Below are 18,252 nucleotides of genomic sequence, written 5' to 3'. Positions count from 1 at the left end.
TGCTAATAATCCAATTTACCAGCTAACAATGAGTCCCATATCTTGAAATCACGATTATATTATAATCTATATTTAATTATCAAACAGAAACTATTCAAACTATGAAATTAATTTATAGAAAACTATTGAAATAATGTGAATTATTTCTATATATATCTTCACTCTATATTATTTCCTTATATATTTATCATATCCTTCCTTTCTTTTGCAGATAACCCACGATTGTAACGAATGATTTGCATGAATTTGGAGGCAAATTTGGAGCTGAAAGGATTAAGCAGTCGCATACTTTACGAGCCCAGTGAGTACAAAAAACAAACGAAACTCATTAACATTGTATAAATCTACCCCCACTTGAATCGTGATATAGAACAGTCGATATATCATTTTACGGTGCCGCCATCAAAATAAACAACTTGACCAAAATGATACCCTTAAGCGGGCTGCAATAGCTGGCAATTTACCTCCTTTTCTCCTATATATATATTTTTTTTTTGGTGGGCAGTAAATTCTCAGACAGACTGTAGAAGAGGAGGAAGCGAAAAAAATTTATAGACAAACTTGTGCTATTGCAGTGGGTCTGTCGGTTTGTCGGTCTTTTTGGATGGCAGAACTTTTGCTTGAATATAATATTCATAAATTTAATCCGAGCAAACACTTTTCGCGTATTTCGTGCGCTTTATTTTGGTTTTTCTCTCTTTCTCTCCATGGCCCCTTTCCCAATTTTTGTTTTTATTTTTGCCGCCCACGTTTATCACTGAGACGACGTCAAGTATTCCACTTTTGCAACATTTTCCGGGTTTGGTTTGCTCACAACTCACACCCCCTCCCCCCTTTCACTGGCCTGTATCTGTGTTTTCGTGGCAAAGACGAAATAAACAAAATAAATAATTCATAATGCAAATAGGCCAAAATACACACACACACACAGAGATACAAGCCGAATGCCAAGGCAATGGGGCAAAATGGAAGCCCGAGGCTGGATTGCAACCCGGCTCGGACTCTGACTCGGACTTGGATAGGGTTTTGGGATCTGGTGGTCCTGGCACTGACTTGGAATCGGACTTGAAGTCCTCCACCTAGCCCACTAACTTGGCCAACTTTTTGGTGGCAATCTGGCCTGTGTACATAAGCACTTTCAGGCAAAAGGATTATCAAAACGAATCAGGTATTCTGTCCATTGTTGGCATTGCCCAAATGAGGGATCTCTGCTTGGGCCCATAAACCAGTGAAACAATCACCAAAAAAATAAGAAAAACATAAAAAATGTCAAGTTTTGGTGTTATACTAAAGACACTATAAGAAAATAAGGGTTCGCTTTTATAATTTAAACTCTTTTGATATAATTAAAAGGGTTAGGTTTATGTAATTTGGTTTTGTATAGCAAAACGTTGCTCTTTTACATTTTTTCAAGGGTTTTATTTGTTTAAGAATAGCTTTATAAATTATTTGTTTTAGAAACCATTTTTATTTGCTCAAAAACTAGTTTACAAACTGCAAAATCCCCTGTTTACACTCACTTATTATTTAATTAAGAAACATAAATACCTAAAGACCCATCATAACAAATTTTTTAGAATATAAAGAGAAAATTCCCCTTTGCCACAAGTTTCCTGTAAATTAACACCCTTCCTTTCTCAGGTTCATTTTACATTTTCCCCTAGAATTTTCTCCCCCTTTTTTGAAAAAATCGTGTCAAGTTCGATGAACCTTTTCTCTCTGTGCACTCTCAGTCCGGTTGAACTTATGGCCCGTGTGGCTAAGCCATGGTTAAGGGTTTTACGGCTTTAAATAGTCAACCAAGGCTAAGCAGGGGCCGCAATATCAACATGATGGAGGGAGAGGAAAGGAAAAGTGGAAAGCCGTGGGAGGGGGGGAAAACACCGCATATATTAAATAAAAAATGCAAAATCGTTAGGGCCGTGTCTTAGGGTGATGAGGGTGACTCTTTCTCTCTGTTGGGCCCAGGGTGTGTGCAACTAAAATAATCAAAAAAATATAAATATATATATATATATATATATATATATATATATAAAGGGGAAAAAGTAGGTGGAAAAGCCAGAAGAAGAAGCATTACCAGTAGCACAGAAGAAGAACAAGACAAGGCTGGCGTAATCGCCAAGCAACACACACACATTTAGCATGGTAAAAAATGCAACAAAATCGGATTAAAAAGTGCTCACGGGTTGAGCAACCGAGCAAAAGACCAAAGCCAAAGCCAAAGCCAAAAGCGGCTGCCAGAACCCCAGAAACAGTAGTAAAAAACAACAAGAAATCCCAACAAAACACAAGGTTTTTTTTCAAGGAGTCTAAAGACTAAGAGATACCTGGTAGTTTTTAGTATATGGAAAAAATATCAGAGATAAAACAAATACCAATGATATTATTTTCAAAAGCTGATTGTACTTCCTTTAAAGGTACTATATCTAAAAGGAACTGAATAAAACCCTAATAGAGTTTCAATTTCGAAAGAGATTTTATTGCTACATCATCTGTAAAACTTTCCTAGTTTTTCCTTAATTTATCTCAAGGATATTTAAATACAACGAACAAAAAAACAAGCCCAAATAAATTATAAAAGTTTGGTTTTTAAGTTATGTACATATTTCTCATTTGAGCATATATTCAAAGATTAGCAGGAAAACTTTATTTTAGAAAGGAAAATATTCAAAATTGCAGTCTATAAAATATATACATTTCATCTTAACTTCTTGAATGATAATTTAAGCACAATGACATCAATCCTTTAATTGTCATTACATTATTTAATATCTTTAAGAAATTAAGAACCCAAAAAGTAGTTTCTCCTTTATCTTTAACATACTTAAATAATTATTATCTCCGAATATCCCTATACAATATACCCAAAAAATAAACCGCGGTATTTGAAAAAAACCCCACAGAAACCTTTGGCCCAAAACCCGCCTCAGCAAAAGAGATACAAATTGCAGTAAGACGGTTTTTTATAGTTCAACGATGGATTTACGATGTTGCACGACTTTGAACTACATTTGCAATGCGGGAAGAAGAGGGTCGGGATGGGTTTTTAAGGTTGAGGAAGGAAAAGTGCCACCCATCGCGGTTGGAAAATCCCCGCGGACTGCTTAAGTTCGACGGCGACAAGGGGTGTTGAATAAAACTGTTGGTAGTACTAGAACTACTATATCTTTCTATATCTAGAAGCCCGGCTAGTTTGTTAACAGCTAACCAGTCGGGTGTGTTGTTCTGTTCTGTTCCACCGGGTGTAACTGTACTTGCCTGCCCGTTCGACCGTTGCGGCTCGTAAAAGTTGCAACTTTTTCTCCGGAAAATCGTTGCTGAGCGGGAAGAGTGGTAGGAGGTTTTCCTTTCACCCCATGCAATTTTCCTCTCTATCCCTTCAAAACACTCAATGAACTACAAGTAGATGCAAAAAAGGCTGAGGCCAGGCGGCAAGGAGCATATAATATGGCCGTAAACTGGAATGCTACGTCCGCTGCAAGTTGCAACAAAATTGCAGCCATTTTCTAAGCCGGTTTACGGTCGCACCCACTGGGGTAAATATTGTGAAGGAAGGATAGGTAAAGGGGTTGAGGCGGTGGTGGGGTGGTGCGGTGGTGCGGTGGTGGGGTGTGGTGCCTGATGGCATGCCACCCAAAGAAAATTACGGATTCAAATTAGCGGCACTCAATCTCAATCTGGAGAGAGTTCGGGCCGCCCACTCAACCGCTGGCTAATGCGTTTTATGATGCCCACTTTATAGAGCCAACTTTACCCAGTGCAAGCACTGAAAAAAAAAAATTATACTATTTGTATGTGGGAAGTAATAGATTACGAAAACTTATATTTGTTATATTAGATAAAATTATATTAGCTCCCAAAAAGAACTTTATAATTAATTTAATTGCTTTAAACATTCAATATTTCTTTAAATAATATAAATGGTAATATGGAAGATGGAAAATTATTATCTTCTCTAATTTATTTAGAGATATTAAAAATGTTGGTTTGTTTTTTTAAATTATTATGTATACCCTTCCAGGGAAAATTTATGCAGATTTAATAACCCAATAAAAACTAACACAAAACTGTTTTCGGAATTAAAATTGATGAAATTATGGCTTAGTTATGAGTTTTTCAAACTTAGATTTGTTGAAAAAATTGGCGATTCCAACAATGTTTATATTTTCGGATTATCGATTATCGATTATCGATTCGATCCTTTATTTCAATAATAGTTTATTTTCTTGTTATTATTTGTATTTATTTATAAATTCTACTGAAATATCGTTTCTTAAGACAGGACTCTTATCCTTAAACATTAACTCCATTATTAATTCCTGAATAATAACGTTTTTCCTCAGTGTAACCAACTTATAAACCTACTCCCATTCCTTTGATCTCCGTTCAGCCCACTTTTATGCAATTTAATCAACTTATCGCGTAAAATGCACAAAACGTTTTTCTGTTAGTCCGCCCAAAACCCCCCGTATAGCTTTTCTATCCTCCAAGCTGTCCTCCCACTGCCCCCGCCAAAAAACAAACCCTCGGCCAAAGTAATCAATGATTTTTCAGTTTGTGCATTAAAATGCAACCCACACCAATGTGGGTGAGCCTCACCCACCCACCCAGCCAGAAGGCCAACCCATTTTAGCCACATTTTACTCATTGGCTCTGTTGCTTATTTAGGGCTAATTAAGTTTCATTTAATGGCTGCCGTTGAGCGCGAGGTGCCGAGGTCACGGGGTGGCTGGCGGTACTTTACAGTTTAGCAGTTAGTTGTTGATGCTTTGCCATAAAAAAAAATAAAACAAAAACTGCAAAAAAACAAAAAGAAAATAGAAAATTTCCGCGTGCCGCTTTTTAACTTTTCCCCGAGTAGTTGGCAATTGAAAGTTTCTTGTGGCTGTGGAAAGGGAGATGCGGATTGGGGATTGAATTGTGGATAGTGTGGGATGAAATGCATCCAGAGGAGGTGGATGGGTTGGTTGTTCATCTATATCTATGTATATCTATCCCCCCTTATGCAATTTAGGGATTTTAACTGAACTATATGGCAAACTTTTGTTTGAATGATCCAACGACTCTTGTTTAGACAGAGTTTTTTGTATTTTACCCCCCAAGCTCTGGCTGAGTGTTTTTATCGTTTAAGCTTGGTTATTGCTTATAGAGTTTTGAATTTTTGTGATTAAAGAGGTATTTATTTGGAATTTATTATTGAATACATAGCGCTAAAGCTGGCCACTAAAAATGCTTTAAATAAATGGGTTTACTTATAAAAAATATTTGTTTATACTTAAGAAAAATCACCATGAAAAATAATGGCTTAATAAATTTTCGTCAAATCTTGCACTTGTGCACATATGATTCTCAACTTGTTCTAACCTCCCCAGAATGAAGTGACGACTGTTGACTGCCGGCCATCTCTTATATTATATAAAGTTTCAAGTTTGAAGTATTTATAGTTACTTATCCTTCAAGTAACTAAATATTTTCTGTGAAATTTAATCAATATTGATTTTAGCAAACATAGTCTTTGTTTAATTTTCTTTAATTATATTTTTTCCTAAATACCCTTTAATTAGCCTTGTTTTTATTACATCTCCCTAAATATATACCATAATCTCCCATGTAACCTCCAATAAATCCAACCACCACCACAGAGAGGAATAAAAAAATTCTCCATCACAGAACAAAGTAAAACATTTTTTAATTAAATAAATTAGCTAGCCACAAGCCAACCTTGTTTGTTTCCTCTTCTGTGGCCATTAGTCTCTGTGGTCTGCGATTCCATAGAACGAGATTAACACAAATAGCTGGCAATTTTCGATGGGCATTTAATGTCTGGCTTCAGTACAAGACTAATGACGACCTTCGAGGGGGTCAAATCGGAGTTAAGACCCCCTCCTCCTAGCAATTATGGGTTATCTCCATCTCTCTGTGGCTATAATGATTGGTTATCTGTCGGAGTGAAGTGAAAAGTGTTTCCAACGATTTCCCTTCGTGATTTGAATCATTCATGGCGATGATCCGGCATATAACTAACCGAGTTTAATGATTTATAATTGACAGAAAACACTTTTGTTCTGAAACAGCAAAAAACCGAACCGAGGGAGTCAGGTTATTCAGTCCGTTTGATCATTATTCATTATACTTTAGTACATATGTACACATATGACTAGGGGAACCGGTTCCTGTAAGACATTTCTTTCAAGTGCACATATATTGTAGGTTCTCGCTCACCCTTTACTGCGCGAAACCAATTCAAAACCACACACTCGGACGAAACAAGTTTTCAAACAAACTGGCTCGGCCAGCCATTTGAATATTTATGAATTCTAGTGCAAAAAAAAAAATAATTAAACAAAAAGTAAATAAAAAAAACCCCAAAGATATAAGAGCAAAAGGGTGGCGAAGCAATGGATGCTCTCTCGTTAGAAATAATGTTTAATAAGTAGTTGTAAAATATTACAAAAAAAAAGAATAGAAATCAGGTCGAGCTGACTGAAGGTTAAACTGTGGTAAACTTTTTACTATTTAGTAATAAATATGTATTTAAAACCCTTAGGGAAATCACAAGTATTGCAATTTGTATATATTATTATTTATTTGCAAATCTTTGAGGAGCAACATCTTTATAGCTTCCATTAAACTTGACTACCTTTAACTATGTTTCTTTATAGTTAATAAATATTTATATTTTATGTCTAAATTCTACAAAATATTTAATAGCCCCTTTCGAGGGTATAAACCCCCCCAATATTTAATGTTCAAGCCAAACCAAAAATCAACAGTTGTAACTCATGTACATCTTTATTGGTTTTACCTGCGGTCTCATATTTGACTTCTTCATTCACACCTCTGTTGGAGAATGAAATCATAAGTTATGGAAGGCACTTAAAGTGCCCACAAAAATGCCAGGTAAATACCGTGAAAAAATTAAACGAGACAAAGTACTTTGAAAACAGTTACAAGGTCAAGGCAGCAGCCGAGCCAGTCACCCACCAAACCACTTGATGAAAATAACAACAAAAAAATAGTAATGAAAACAATTCAAATGCAATTCAATAGTCAATAGCAGAAACAGCTGTTTTGTCTTATTTTTTCTTCAAGCATTTGACGCGGTACGCCTGCGCACACAATATGCAAATTTCTGTGAATAGAAGCTATGCGAAATTGCAGAAACTTGAACAAAAGACAAGCGGTTAACAGCTGACTCTGACAAAGTTCTATAATTTCTATGAAAATTTGTGTGATTATGATGGAATTAATTTATTGTTTTCTTGCTTTACAGGAGACACTTGAAGTTTTCTTTGAGGCTTTAAAATTAAGCAAACTAATTAAGCAACCAAAACCAATTAATTGAAAATGATTTCTTAGCTTGCAATTAATTGCCAGGAATTTATTAGAATAAATGTTGCTTGAAATTCTTTGAATAAGCCTACAAGTAATGCATTTCTTAATAATTCTTGAAATACCTGTAGCAAGCAAAATACTTTTAATTTGAAAAATGAAACCTAATCCATTGCTGCAAAACTAATTATAAAATCCTTCAACAAAATGTTAGATCGAATTTCTCGATAAATATAATTCAATTAGCAAATGTCTACAATCTGTGCTAAATCAAACACATGGCCGGACACATCAAAATGTATTCAATGACAAACTAATTGAATCTTTGTGTCCCAGACAAAGTGAAACATTTTGGCAACATTGTGGGCAAGGTGAAAACGTTGTTATTTTACACTTGAATTACATATGCTTGTAGATACACATGTATCTGTCCGACAGGGACAACAGTGCGTATTAGTAATTTATATGCCTTACTTCACCCAATGTCTGGGCTTGTTCACTTGAACATATTGTACTGTGTTGTGTGTGTGTGTGTGTGTACTCGAAGGATCTGGATTATCAGGAACAGAGTGAGCATCTGGCTAGGCGACCATCCATCCTGGTGAAATATTTGTACTCATGCGGGAATTACTTAAATTGTTCATCTTTAATGCTGTTAATAGTCTGCAATCAAGCGGTTATTTGTTGTTCTTCTTGCCGTTGTTGATGTCCTGCCCCCGCCCCTTTTGCATATTAATGCAAATTTATAAATAGGGAAGGAGAGAAGATGAGGCTGAGGGAATCTAGCTTCATTTCCCTAAGCCTGACTGGGTTGTCCTGGAAACGGGAGACTGAAAACTGGGGAACTGGGCACTGGGAACTGGGAACTGATGTTCCTTGGTCTCGTCCTGGGAGCGCACCTTGATAATTTTGCATTTATAATGCTGTCAAATGCATTCAGTGTTGTTTCTGGCTTTCACATAATTTAGTTTGGGAGACGTGAAAGCGGTCAGGTGCATGGAAGATAAGTGACAGGATTTGTGAGCCAAAAGACAGCTGTGTGAATTAGTTTGGAATAAATGAGGGGTTTTAAGCCGGTTTGAAAAGCAATTGAGTAGGTGAATATTTCTTCAGATACTTTAATAATTTCATAAGAAAAGATATTTGAATTACTTCTACTATACGAAATTAATTTAACTTGAAATTAAGAGAAGCTTTGCCTTTATGAGGTCATCATTTAATATTTATCTGTTAATTGAAAGAGAGAAGACAGACTCTTATTTGATTGTTTCTCCCACAAGTTACTTTGCAAATTACTAAGCAATTTACTTTTGTTCAGCTATTTTGGGCTATAATTTTGTGCAGAATTGTTTGCCAGACACTTGAACTCATTTAATTGCATTTTCGTTACTTGTGATCTGTTATTTGCCTGGCAATTGTCAATGACTATTGGATCTGGCTGAGAATAAGATAAACGAAACCGGTTTTAAATACGTTTCCGACCAAATAATATCTACATATATATATAAACATGTCAAGCTGTCGATCTGTACATCTGTACAAAGCCTACGATTGTATTTAATACATTATATCTGAGTGTATTTATTTGCTGGCTAATTTAGTAAATAAACCCAGCTAAATTAGTCTCGCACATCGGAAAGCTTATTTTTATTACTCATCAATTATGGTGGCTATGAAGCAATTTGATTTGATTCGATGTTATTGAATCTAATGTCTTACTTGGGGAAAAAACCTAACCCTTTTTCCTCTTTTTTTGGTAGTAATGCCATAAATTCTTGGCCATATCTGCAGCAGCCATGTCTCAGGCTTAAAGGGGTTAACCGAATGTCTGTGTGTAATAAACATTTATGGCTGCTAATATTGAGTACATTGAACCGAAAGGCAGAGGCAGCGGCAGAGTCAGAATCATAGCCATCCTAAGGGCCAAGTTCAAGACACATAAATTACATTTGATTATCAAAAACAGTTACCAAAACTACTTACAGCCATTCTCATACTTTCTGCCATAACTTTGAGCCCAACACAACAGGGTACAAGAAAACAGAATACAAAAAAAAGAAAATGAAAATCGTTGAATACAAAGGAGAGAGACGCCCACAAAACTATGTCAGTCAGTATCTTCCCCTAGATTTTCCCCCCTGCCTTTTTGGTTCGATGTCAAGTTGCCTTGTCAACGGCAAAGTTTTCCCCACACCCACACACCAACACACACACATGATTTTCTTGGGGCTTTCCGCCGGGTTAGTGAAGTGTGGCGTCTGCATAATACGTATTTAGGTTTCAGGCGGACCGGGTATAAATTTCACTTTGTATATTTCGTTGGGCCCATATTTATTTCCACTCATCCCCCCCTTTTCCTGATGCCACTCCTACCAAAGTATTTTCAATTATATATACACACATTTGTACACACATCCACGCATGCATAAAGAAAAGTCAGAACAACAAAGTCGACAGGTTGAAGCCAAATCGGAAGATGAGGAAGGAATGGGAAGGAAGGGGCACTGGGAATGAGGGCTGAAAATGTTGTGAAAGGCAGCCGTGGCAGACAAAAGTTAACAAAACACAAAACCAATTTAACTTCTTGATTTTTGGTTCATTTTCATAAATAAGTGAAAAAGCGGCAACAGCAACAGACGGCAGCAAAAGTCTCCGGCATTTGGATATATCCTCCAAAACGGGAGAAAGACGCCATTTCCCCCCCTACCCCATTTCCAAGCTAACCTTAATGCCTTTGCCACGCTCTTACGCCTTGACACAGGAAAATCCCCGATCCCCAATCCTGAATCCTGAATCCCCAATCTCCAATCCTTACTCCTGTCCTGATATCTGCCCCCAAAACCCAATGAAAGCCCCAACTCTGTGAGTCCTTGGCTGTATGGAGAGAAATAATTGAGGTCCTTGTTTATCATAAATTTGGTATATAAATACAGTAAAGTTAAAAGAAGAACAATTTTTATATATTTAAATTATGTATTCTTATTGAAAAATACGCTACAAAATATGTATTTTATTTAATGAAAATGTTTTTGCTATATTAATTTTACAAAAATATTAGCAAACTTATATTAAAACCTTTCAAAAATGATATTTACTTCGGTTTTAAGGGTTACATAAGATGTTCTTTTATATAGAACACCTCTTCTTCTATTATCCTTTCTTATAAATTTGTATTTTATTTATTTTATTTATATTTTTGTTGTATACAATATATAATATTTCCTCTCAGTGCTCCTTTTTGCAAGCATCATCAGCTGCTTTTTGTGTGCTCATTACGGCAACTTGACATTAATAGGCAGCAAACAGCAACACAAGCACACAGCAGTATAAATATATATTACATGTGTGTGTAAAAACACACACACATCCACACCCACAAATACAGTGAACAAATAAGCCCTGCTGGGCTTTCCTTCCCATTGAAAATAATTAAATTTTCAATTATAATCAGAAGTAAATGTGGGAATTTCTTTATACGTATTTTTTTCGCTTTGTTCTCTGACGGTTGGAAGCCGGGATTATAAAGGGAAAGGGAGTGACAACTTTATGATATGGGGAACATATATGAACATATATTATAGAATTCAATATTACAGAAGGCACCCAATACTTTCTTTATTTAAATAAATATTTATTTGATCAGAGTTTAAAAGTTTAAATTGTAAAAGAAACTGGGCATTATTCATTGACTTATTTTGTAGATTTTAATTGAAAAATAAACTTTTATTCATCCTGATATTTATAAGGTTAAAATCATGAATTTTCCTAGCTTTACTGATGATGGATAGATGGAAAAATCTCCCTTTTAATAATAATATTTTAATAGTTGATCAAAAAAAGAAAACTCATTACTATTTACAGACTGATTTAATTAAATAGTACTGGCAACATAGTTCAGAACTAGTCTTTTTGTGATAAATGTAAACTTGATTTTGAAATTGAGTAAACTGGTAAATTAAGCAGAAAAAAATGACCATAATTGTAAACATTATTTGCTTTTTGTATATTTGTACTATGATCCCTATTTCCCATACACAACCTCATATTTAACAAATAAAAACGATGCAGGGAAGTGGGAGTGGGGTTTAAAAAAATGGGCAAAATTTGCAGTTGAAAAGTTTTTGCTAAACCGATTTTCATTTGTAAACAAAAACCTTAGTTGCCCCGTCGTCTATGCTCTAAAATATGATTTGCATTTTGTGCGTTTTTAGTATATAGTATATATGGGGAACAAAGTTTTCTGTCGATTCAACTACAAAAACACGCTTCAGCATATTTCCCCCACACATAGAGTGGAAAATTTAATTTTCTATTAATTATTATTCGCACTTTTATGTGTGTGTGGTGCCAGGCACAGGAGCTTCCACAGGAGCTGGGACAGGAGCACTGGGTCAGTCCTTTGCCCTTTGCTCCGGTCTGCCAAAGTGGTCAAAGTTTTATTGGCTTCTCTTTGGGTTTTGTTTAATTGCAAAATACCATGGATGCTGTGGACCAACTTTAACTGGAGACCGACCAGTGACCAACGTCATCTGCTTCGTTTGGTCCAAGACAAGGAAAGTTGTTTATGGCGCAGGTTGAGTGAGGTAAAAGTTTTCCTATTTACCTGTTGGTTGGTGCCGGAGATGGTGCCTGAAGAGCAGACAATACTTTATGGCCTGATGATGATTATAAAGCTGCCACCGCTTCTCTTGGATTTATGAGTCCTCCTCTCCTGCTGAGCGGAAGTTGATCCAGATTGGAAGCGCGGTTAGTTGATTGTGGCAGGTGCCACAGCTAAATATCCTTCTTCTTTTTTTCATGGGGATGAAGGATATTGGCTTAGTGTGTAGTTTCAGGGGCAGATCCTAATAAAAATGTGCTTGAGTTGTGGTCTGTGGTTGCAAGATATTCCAACTAGGAAAGTTCATTTACTTAGGCGAAGACTTAAAGGAGGCTTAACAGACGGGGAAAGTAAGGGAAGTCATGGAAAATAAGCTTAAATATTAAAGGGAGGGATATCCTTAATATTAAATATATATTACAATAAATTTACTCAGTCTCTTGTATAGATTGAAATCTTTGCCCTAATTCCTTTGATCCTTTTTCCGTCTCCATAACCATTAATCGTTATACAAAAGCCTTAATAAACCCCAAGTACTGTGTATTTGCTGAGGAATGATTTCCCCCAATCGATTATCTATAAGCTTCCAGATGTCCAAATGGCTTATCAGTATATATGTACATTCCGCAAAGACAGACAGAAAACAATCGAAAACCATTTCGTCAACGTTCATTTGCCATAATAAGTACTCAATATAGGGATAAGAAACTAGTATCCTAGAATCTGTATGGCGGCCATATCATTTAGCACTAATCCCCGATACAATTTGGCCATGTTAATGCCCCCGACAGCTGACCCGAAAGACGATTTCAACACTTTCAATCAAGCGAGAGAGCCCGGAAAAGGTTTCCCATTCATTTTCATTTTAAGACGCCAGACATCAGCTGTGCTCCCCCCTTAGGAACTTTTCCTTTGGGGCTTCAACGCTGGCCAAAAATTGTTCGTTCGTTCTGTTGTCGGTTCTGTGTGTTGGCTTAAAGCTGCTTTTCAAGTGGTAAGAGGTTCTAACTTTTACCCCCAAATTTCTTTCTGGGCCTGGGCCTGGTCGTTTTGAAGATATTCGCTTATAAGTTGGAAAATTACAAACATTTTTGCGTATTTGTGCTGCTTTGACTTGGTGTCTGCGGTTCACATGCTCAACTCTCTTGTTCTTGTCTCTGGTTATGGAAACTGATGCTGGGATCTGGGATCTGTGGCTGAAGCTGAGGCTGAGAACTGAAGCTGATGCTGATGCTGAGGCAGTGTTGGTGCAACAAAAGCCAAAAACGAAAATCAAATAAGCAACAGCCAAAACATCTTTTTCTGCAGACTCCAAAAGAATAAAACTTGGGGCAGAAGGCAAAGTAGAAAAAGTAAAAAAGAAGGCTAAAGAAGCATGCAACCCGGCCATCAAAAGCCGGAAACTAAAATTTTGTGGCAGAAGTTAAGGCAGCGAGCACAACTTGTCGATTGTGCGTTGCTTTTGCTTCCTTTACTCGCTTTTTTGTGCACTGTTACAAAAATATATATATTTATTATTATAATTTGCTGTCAATTTTTAAGCAGAAAAATATGGCAAATATATAAATATAACCAATACGTTCAATATTTCTTTACATTTATAAAACAAAATAAAGAGTTTTGATAGGAAGCCTCAGCGAAATATAGTTCCTTTACTTTTCTAATATTTCTAATATATAAATATTAATTTTACTTCATTTTTTAATATAATTCATAAAAGAAAATCATTTTATTCGTGTGGTTTTCTTCACTTTCTTGTTGGCGGCACCGAAACTTTGTTTTTACTTCTTTTTTATGCGATTTTCCTTGTGCTCTTTTTTTTTGTGCGATTTATTTTTGCTTGGAAAAATCGTGCCAACAACTGATTTGACTGAGGACTTTTACCGCACTCGCTGAGGCGGTGAGTGGAAATTCGGAAAAGCGGAGTGTGGGCTGGTCTTTGCTCTGATTCGATGGGTGTTTTTCCTATATATTTTCTTCTTTTCTTGTGGGTGAGAGGTGGCTCTTATTTAGTTCTTTGCAGCTACTTTGGCACTGAGCGAACTGTGTTGGGAATTAAAGTGGTATATGATGGGCCAGTGCCAATTCTATAGTTTGGAGTATGGGAAAGTTTTGCATAAAGTGATTGTAAAGGTGGATATATGTATAACTAAGAACCTTTAGAAATCTAAGTTATATACTATTGATAATAGATGCTAAAGAACAATATTAAAACAATCAATTACAGGTGTAGATTGGAAATAAATAGTCTTATGTGGCTGGTTTCTTTATTTTTTGAGTCTAACTTCTTTTTTAATTACCTTTTTAAGATATGTCATATTAGGGATCATTTTCTAAAAGAAATCGAATGCTTTAAAAATATTTAAAATTACTGAAATCCTCTGCAACCACATAGGATTTCCTTACTCCCTAAAAACCGCCTAAATACCTCATTCCAGCTATTTTACACACCAAACAACCTACTCGGTTTTTCTTTCAGTGATCTCTCTCCTCCACACACTCCACTTTCTGCGCATATTGAAGCCATCTATCCAGACACCAAACTCCATGACATGGCGAATGAATGGGATGGGATGGATTCGTGGGAGTGGAGTGCTTGGCACTCAACTCAACTACTTTATTTGTGCTTTTGTATCTGGTCGCGTTATTATTTAACTTGTGAATGCTCCTCTCCCCTCTCAATGATGTGTTTCTCTCTGCGTATTTTATGCTGATTTTGAATCAACTTCCGCTGGCATCTATTGTGTATTTTGGGATTTTCTGCCATACTAAGCAACACCCAAGGATCACGCGCCACAGACGGCATCTGCTGCTGGTACTTTTAACTTTCGTTGGCCATTTGGCGAGCATGTTTTTCTTTACCATTTGTTGACGGTCCGAACACACAACTTTTGTGCCGCAAAAGTTTGTTTATAAATCAACTTTTTCGTTTGCTGCAGCAGACTGCCAAGGGGGGGAGGCGGAGTTTTCTTTGACTACGAAGGCTCCTTGGCTGCTCTGGTTCTCTACTCCACGACTTCCCCCAAATTTACTCCTCATCCATTCCACATTCATCTCTCTGTTGGATAGTTTGCATGCTGGTACAACGCTGCGTATGCGCAACGTCAGCAAGTCCAGCGGAATGCATCTCAGCGTTTAGGGAATTTCTTGGCGAAAATTTACATTCATTTCGGTGCAAATTATTGAGTAAACAGATTGCACCTCAGCACCTAAGAGGGTGAGAGCTCGTTTTGTAAATTTTCGCGCATTTTGTAGGAACTAAGCACGGTCCACAGTCCAGTTTTTCCCTTCGGGTTTTTCCCCCTCGCTATCTCCGCTGGCATGCAACAGTTTTCCACAGTCTATACACAGTCCCCTTTCATTGTTTTTCGTTTTTAGTTTTCCAGTTTTCTGTTTACAGTTTTCAGTTTTGCCGTTTTGCCGTTTTGCCGTTTTCAGTTGTGCGAAAAGTTCTTGTTCAAGGAGATTATGATCTTTGCTTAATGTAGTGTAGTCCCCAAAGAGGTTTATCCTCTTAAAATGTCCTTGCTGCCATGAATGAATGGCAGAACCAACCGCATTCAGCATTAAAACATTCAAACGTTCGGTGTTCGGCATTTCGCAACATTTTCTTTTGGAATTAAAATCTAATTTAATCCCTCAATCCTGTCTGTATAAATAAACCATTAGTTTGCCACTTTGACTGATGGCCTGTCCCTCCAGTTTCGTGATTAAACCCCGTCAGAAAGAAATAAAAAAAAAAGAAACGAACCATCAGAGAAATAAAATAAACCCTTTTCTCATTAAAAATCGACGAGCAAACGAAAATGTTTTGGCAAACACAGAGAAACAGAGTAAAACGTGTTAAAACCAAATGCCATTGGCTTTGGCCCCGTCCAACGTTCGTCTGACAACGCTGACAACTGACTGAAGATGGCCCCGCAGGCGGAGTGTGCTTTCCAGTTTTCAGTTTTCAGTTTTCGGTTTTCAAATACAGAAGTACAGATACAACTTCCTACATTTACCAAACGGGTCGGGACTGACATATCATGATTAATTATTTGCCGAGTTGAAGTGTTTCAGAATCAACAATTTCGATAGGCTGACAGTTGGATATACTTAACAAAAGGTTTTAAAGTTGATTATAAATGTGTATTCGCTATTTGGTGAAAGAAGTATACTTTTATTAATACATTTATATATTATTTATAAAATATTATATATCAATGTTTAATTGAATGTTTGTGTACACTACTTTTGAGTTCATTATAAATGTGTTTTTTTTTGACAAGTGCTCTTTACATCAGTAATTAAAATTATATATACAATTTCTCTATGAAAACATTTCCACTTTTTTGCTGATGTTTAATCAAAGAATTTTATTTACGATTGCACTTTTAATTGCTTGAATTTTCCAAGTTTTCATTTCTTATTATTTTCATCAAGTTTTTCTTTGCTTGTCAACTTCATAAAGTCTGTAAAGTTGATAGTCATTTGTTCCTAGCGACGTCGCAATGTCTCCCCTACTTTTAATTAAAAACATTATTTTTTTTATGGCCCCAAAAGCAAACTTAATGTTCAGCCAAGTTGTATTTTTACATTTTTCATTGTGCTGCTGCTGCTCCACTCATGTATTTATTTGTTAATTTTCTGAAATGGCTGTTTTCCAACTGATTTCAGGCAAAAGATGCCTCATTTTGTTTTATGTCAGGCACTCGCCCCTCTAGCCTGTTAAATTGTAGGCACAATTGTTGCTGACAGAAAATTAATTGCATTTAATCAGTACAAGTTCAGGGTGGACCAGTCGCTCAGGGTGGCTGAGAGTGGCTCGAAAAAATCGTTAATGGGTTTTTGATTAATTGTGCAGACGGGCCCCGGACAATGGACATTGATTTGCATTTTCACAGATTTAATTAATAACCCAACCTAAGAATATGCCTATCGTGGAGGGGTCACAGTCGAAAGCAACAAATCTATTTATATTATTTATGCTGGTTAAAAAAAATATATATATTAATTTAAAATCAGTATGAAGGATAGATATCATAAATATCATAATACTACTATGTAGATTTTGTTTACTTTAAGAGCATTTTCTGACCGACTTTATTTGAGCGCTTTTTTTTTACTACACCTTTTGCAAGCAATAAAAATTATTTTAATTAATTTGATTAAGGTTTACCTTTTTCATATGTTTTCATTTATAAAATGCACTTTTTTCTCCTGTTTGTTATTTGTTTATTAAACAATTGCTGGGTGGCAGCGGGAAAACACAAATAACTGCAGGGATTACATTATTAAAACGCATACACTGAATATGTATATAATTATAAAAACAAAGAATTGTGCAAACATTGGCCAGCGGCAAAGTGAACATTGGATTGACAATAAATTAAATGTTTTCCTCGAGCCTTTTTAATTGCCTTGGCAAATGGCAATAATCAAATATGAATAAGGTTGCCTCGCGCATTAAATATTTATTCGGTGAAAGAACTTTATTAAATGGAATTAAATAGTTACGGGGAAAGTCGTGAACCTTTTAGTTTTTGGGGTTACTGACCGTGATTTATGATTGCATAAAGGGATAATCCCAAACTGTCTGAGACATGTACACATGGAAACTGGCGGCGGCGGGGTGGGAAAATTGGTGGAAAAGAGATGGTGGAAAATGCGATTCGCTGACAGGGTGCTCTGCTATATAGTTTCACAGTTAGCGAAATCATCGATAGATGACGCATGTTGGCGTTGGCGGATGCTTGGACTTGATAGATTGGCACAACTGGAAAAGCGTGGGGAAAAATCGTAACAAAAAATAGACCGTGGCATGGGGACAAGTCGTTGATGGGCCGAGACCCGTTATTTTGCAGTTGCCATCGGAAAATGCAGTTGACAGCACACCCCGTCGAGGGGATGGGGAAAAAATATTAAAAATACCTCAAAGTTTCGACTATATAACACCCACTAAATTAATTAAAACAAACTATATGTGGGCATATTCTAAAAATCAATGAATGAAAAAATAAACTAAAACTTTCAACTAAAACTTTAACCAATTTAAATAAATCGTTAAATGAATAGATACATTTTGATACAAAGAAAACTTGATTTCAAAATTTATTAAGTTCTTGATAATATTAATATTTGTTATGCTTTTAGTTAAAACATTTATATTTCTCAGTATTTTTTTGTTTCAGAACTGAATCCTATATTTCCCTTCAATTAATTCTCTTTGTCTTAATATAAAAACTACAATTTGGCAATCCTTAAAATATATATTTTTAATTACTTTCAACTATTTACGCCGTAAAAATATATATTTCAACTATTTTATTTTAAAT

At 36.0% G+C, this 18,252-nt stretch overlaps 1 protein-coding gene across 2 annotated transcripts in view; it reads left to right on the top strand.

The window, feature by feature from the left end:
* Positions 1-18,252, top strand: part of LOC110176137 (uncharacterized) — an 82,627-nt gene that overhangs the window by 35,783 nt on the left and 28,592 nt on the right. For both annotated transcript variants that reach the window (XM_020942373.2, XM_086838505.1), the window contains one exon: positions 212-301. The gene's annotated coding sequence lies outside the window, so the exon portion shown is untranslated. The remainder of the gene's footprint in view (positions 1-211; positions 302-18,252) is intronic.

This window comes from Drosophila serrata, unplaced genomic scaffold, assembly GCF_035046125.1.
Source record: "Drosophila serrata isolate PLE 108 unplaced genomic scaffold, ASM3504612v1 contig_71, whole genome shotgun sequence".
In the NCBI taxonomy this organism is placed as follows: domain Eukaryota; kingdom Metazoa; phylum Arthropoda; class Insecta; order Diptera; family Drosophilidae; genus Drosophila; species Drosophila serrata.
This window is presented reverse-complemented; position numbering and strand designations above follow the sequence as displayed.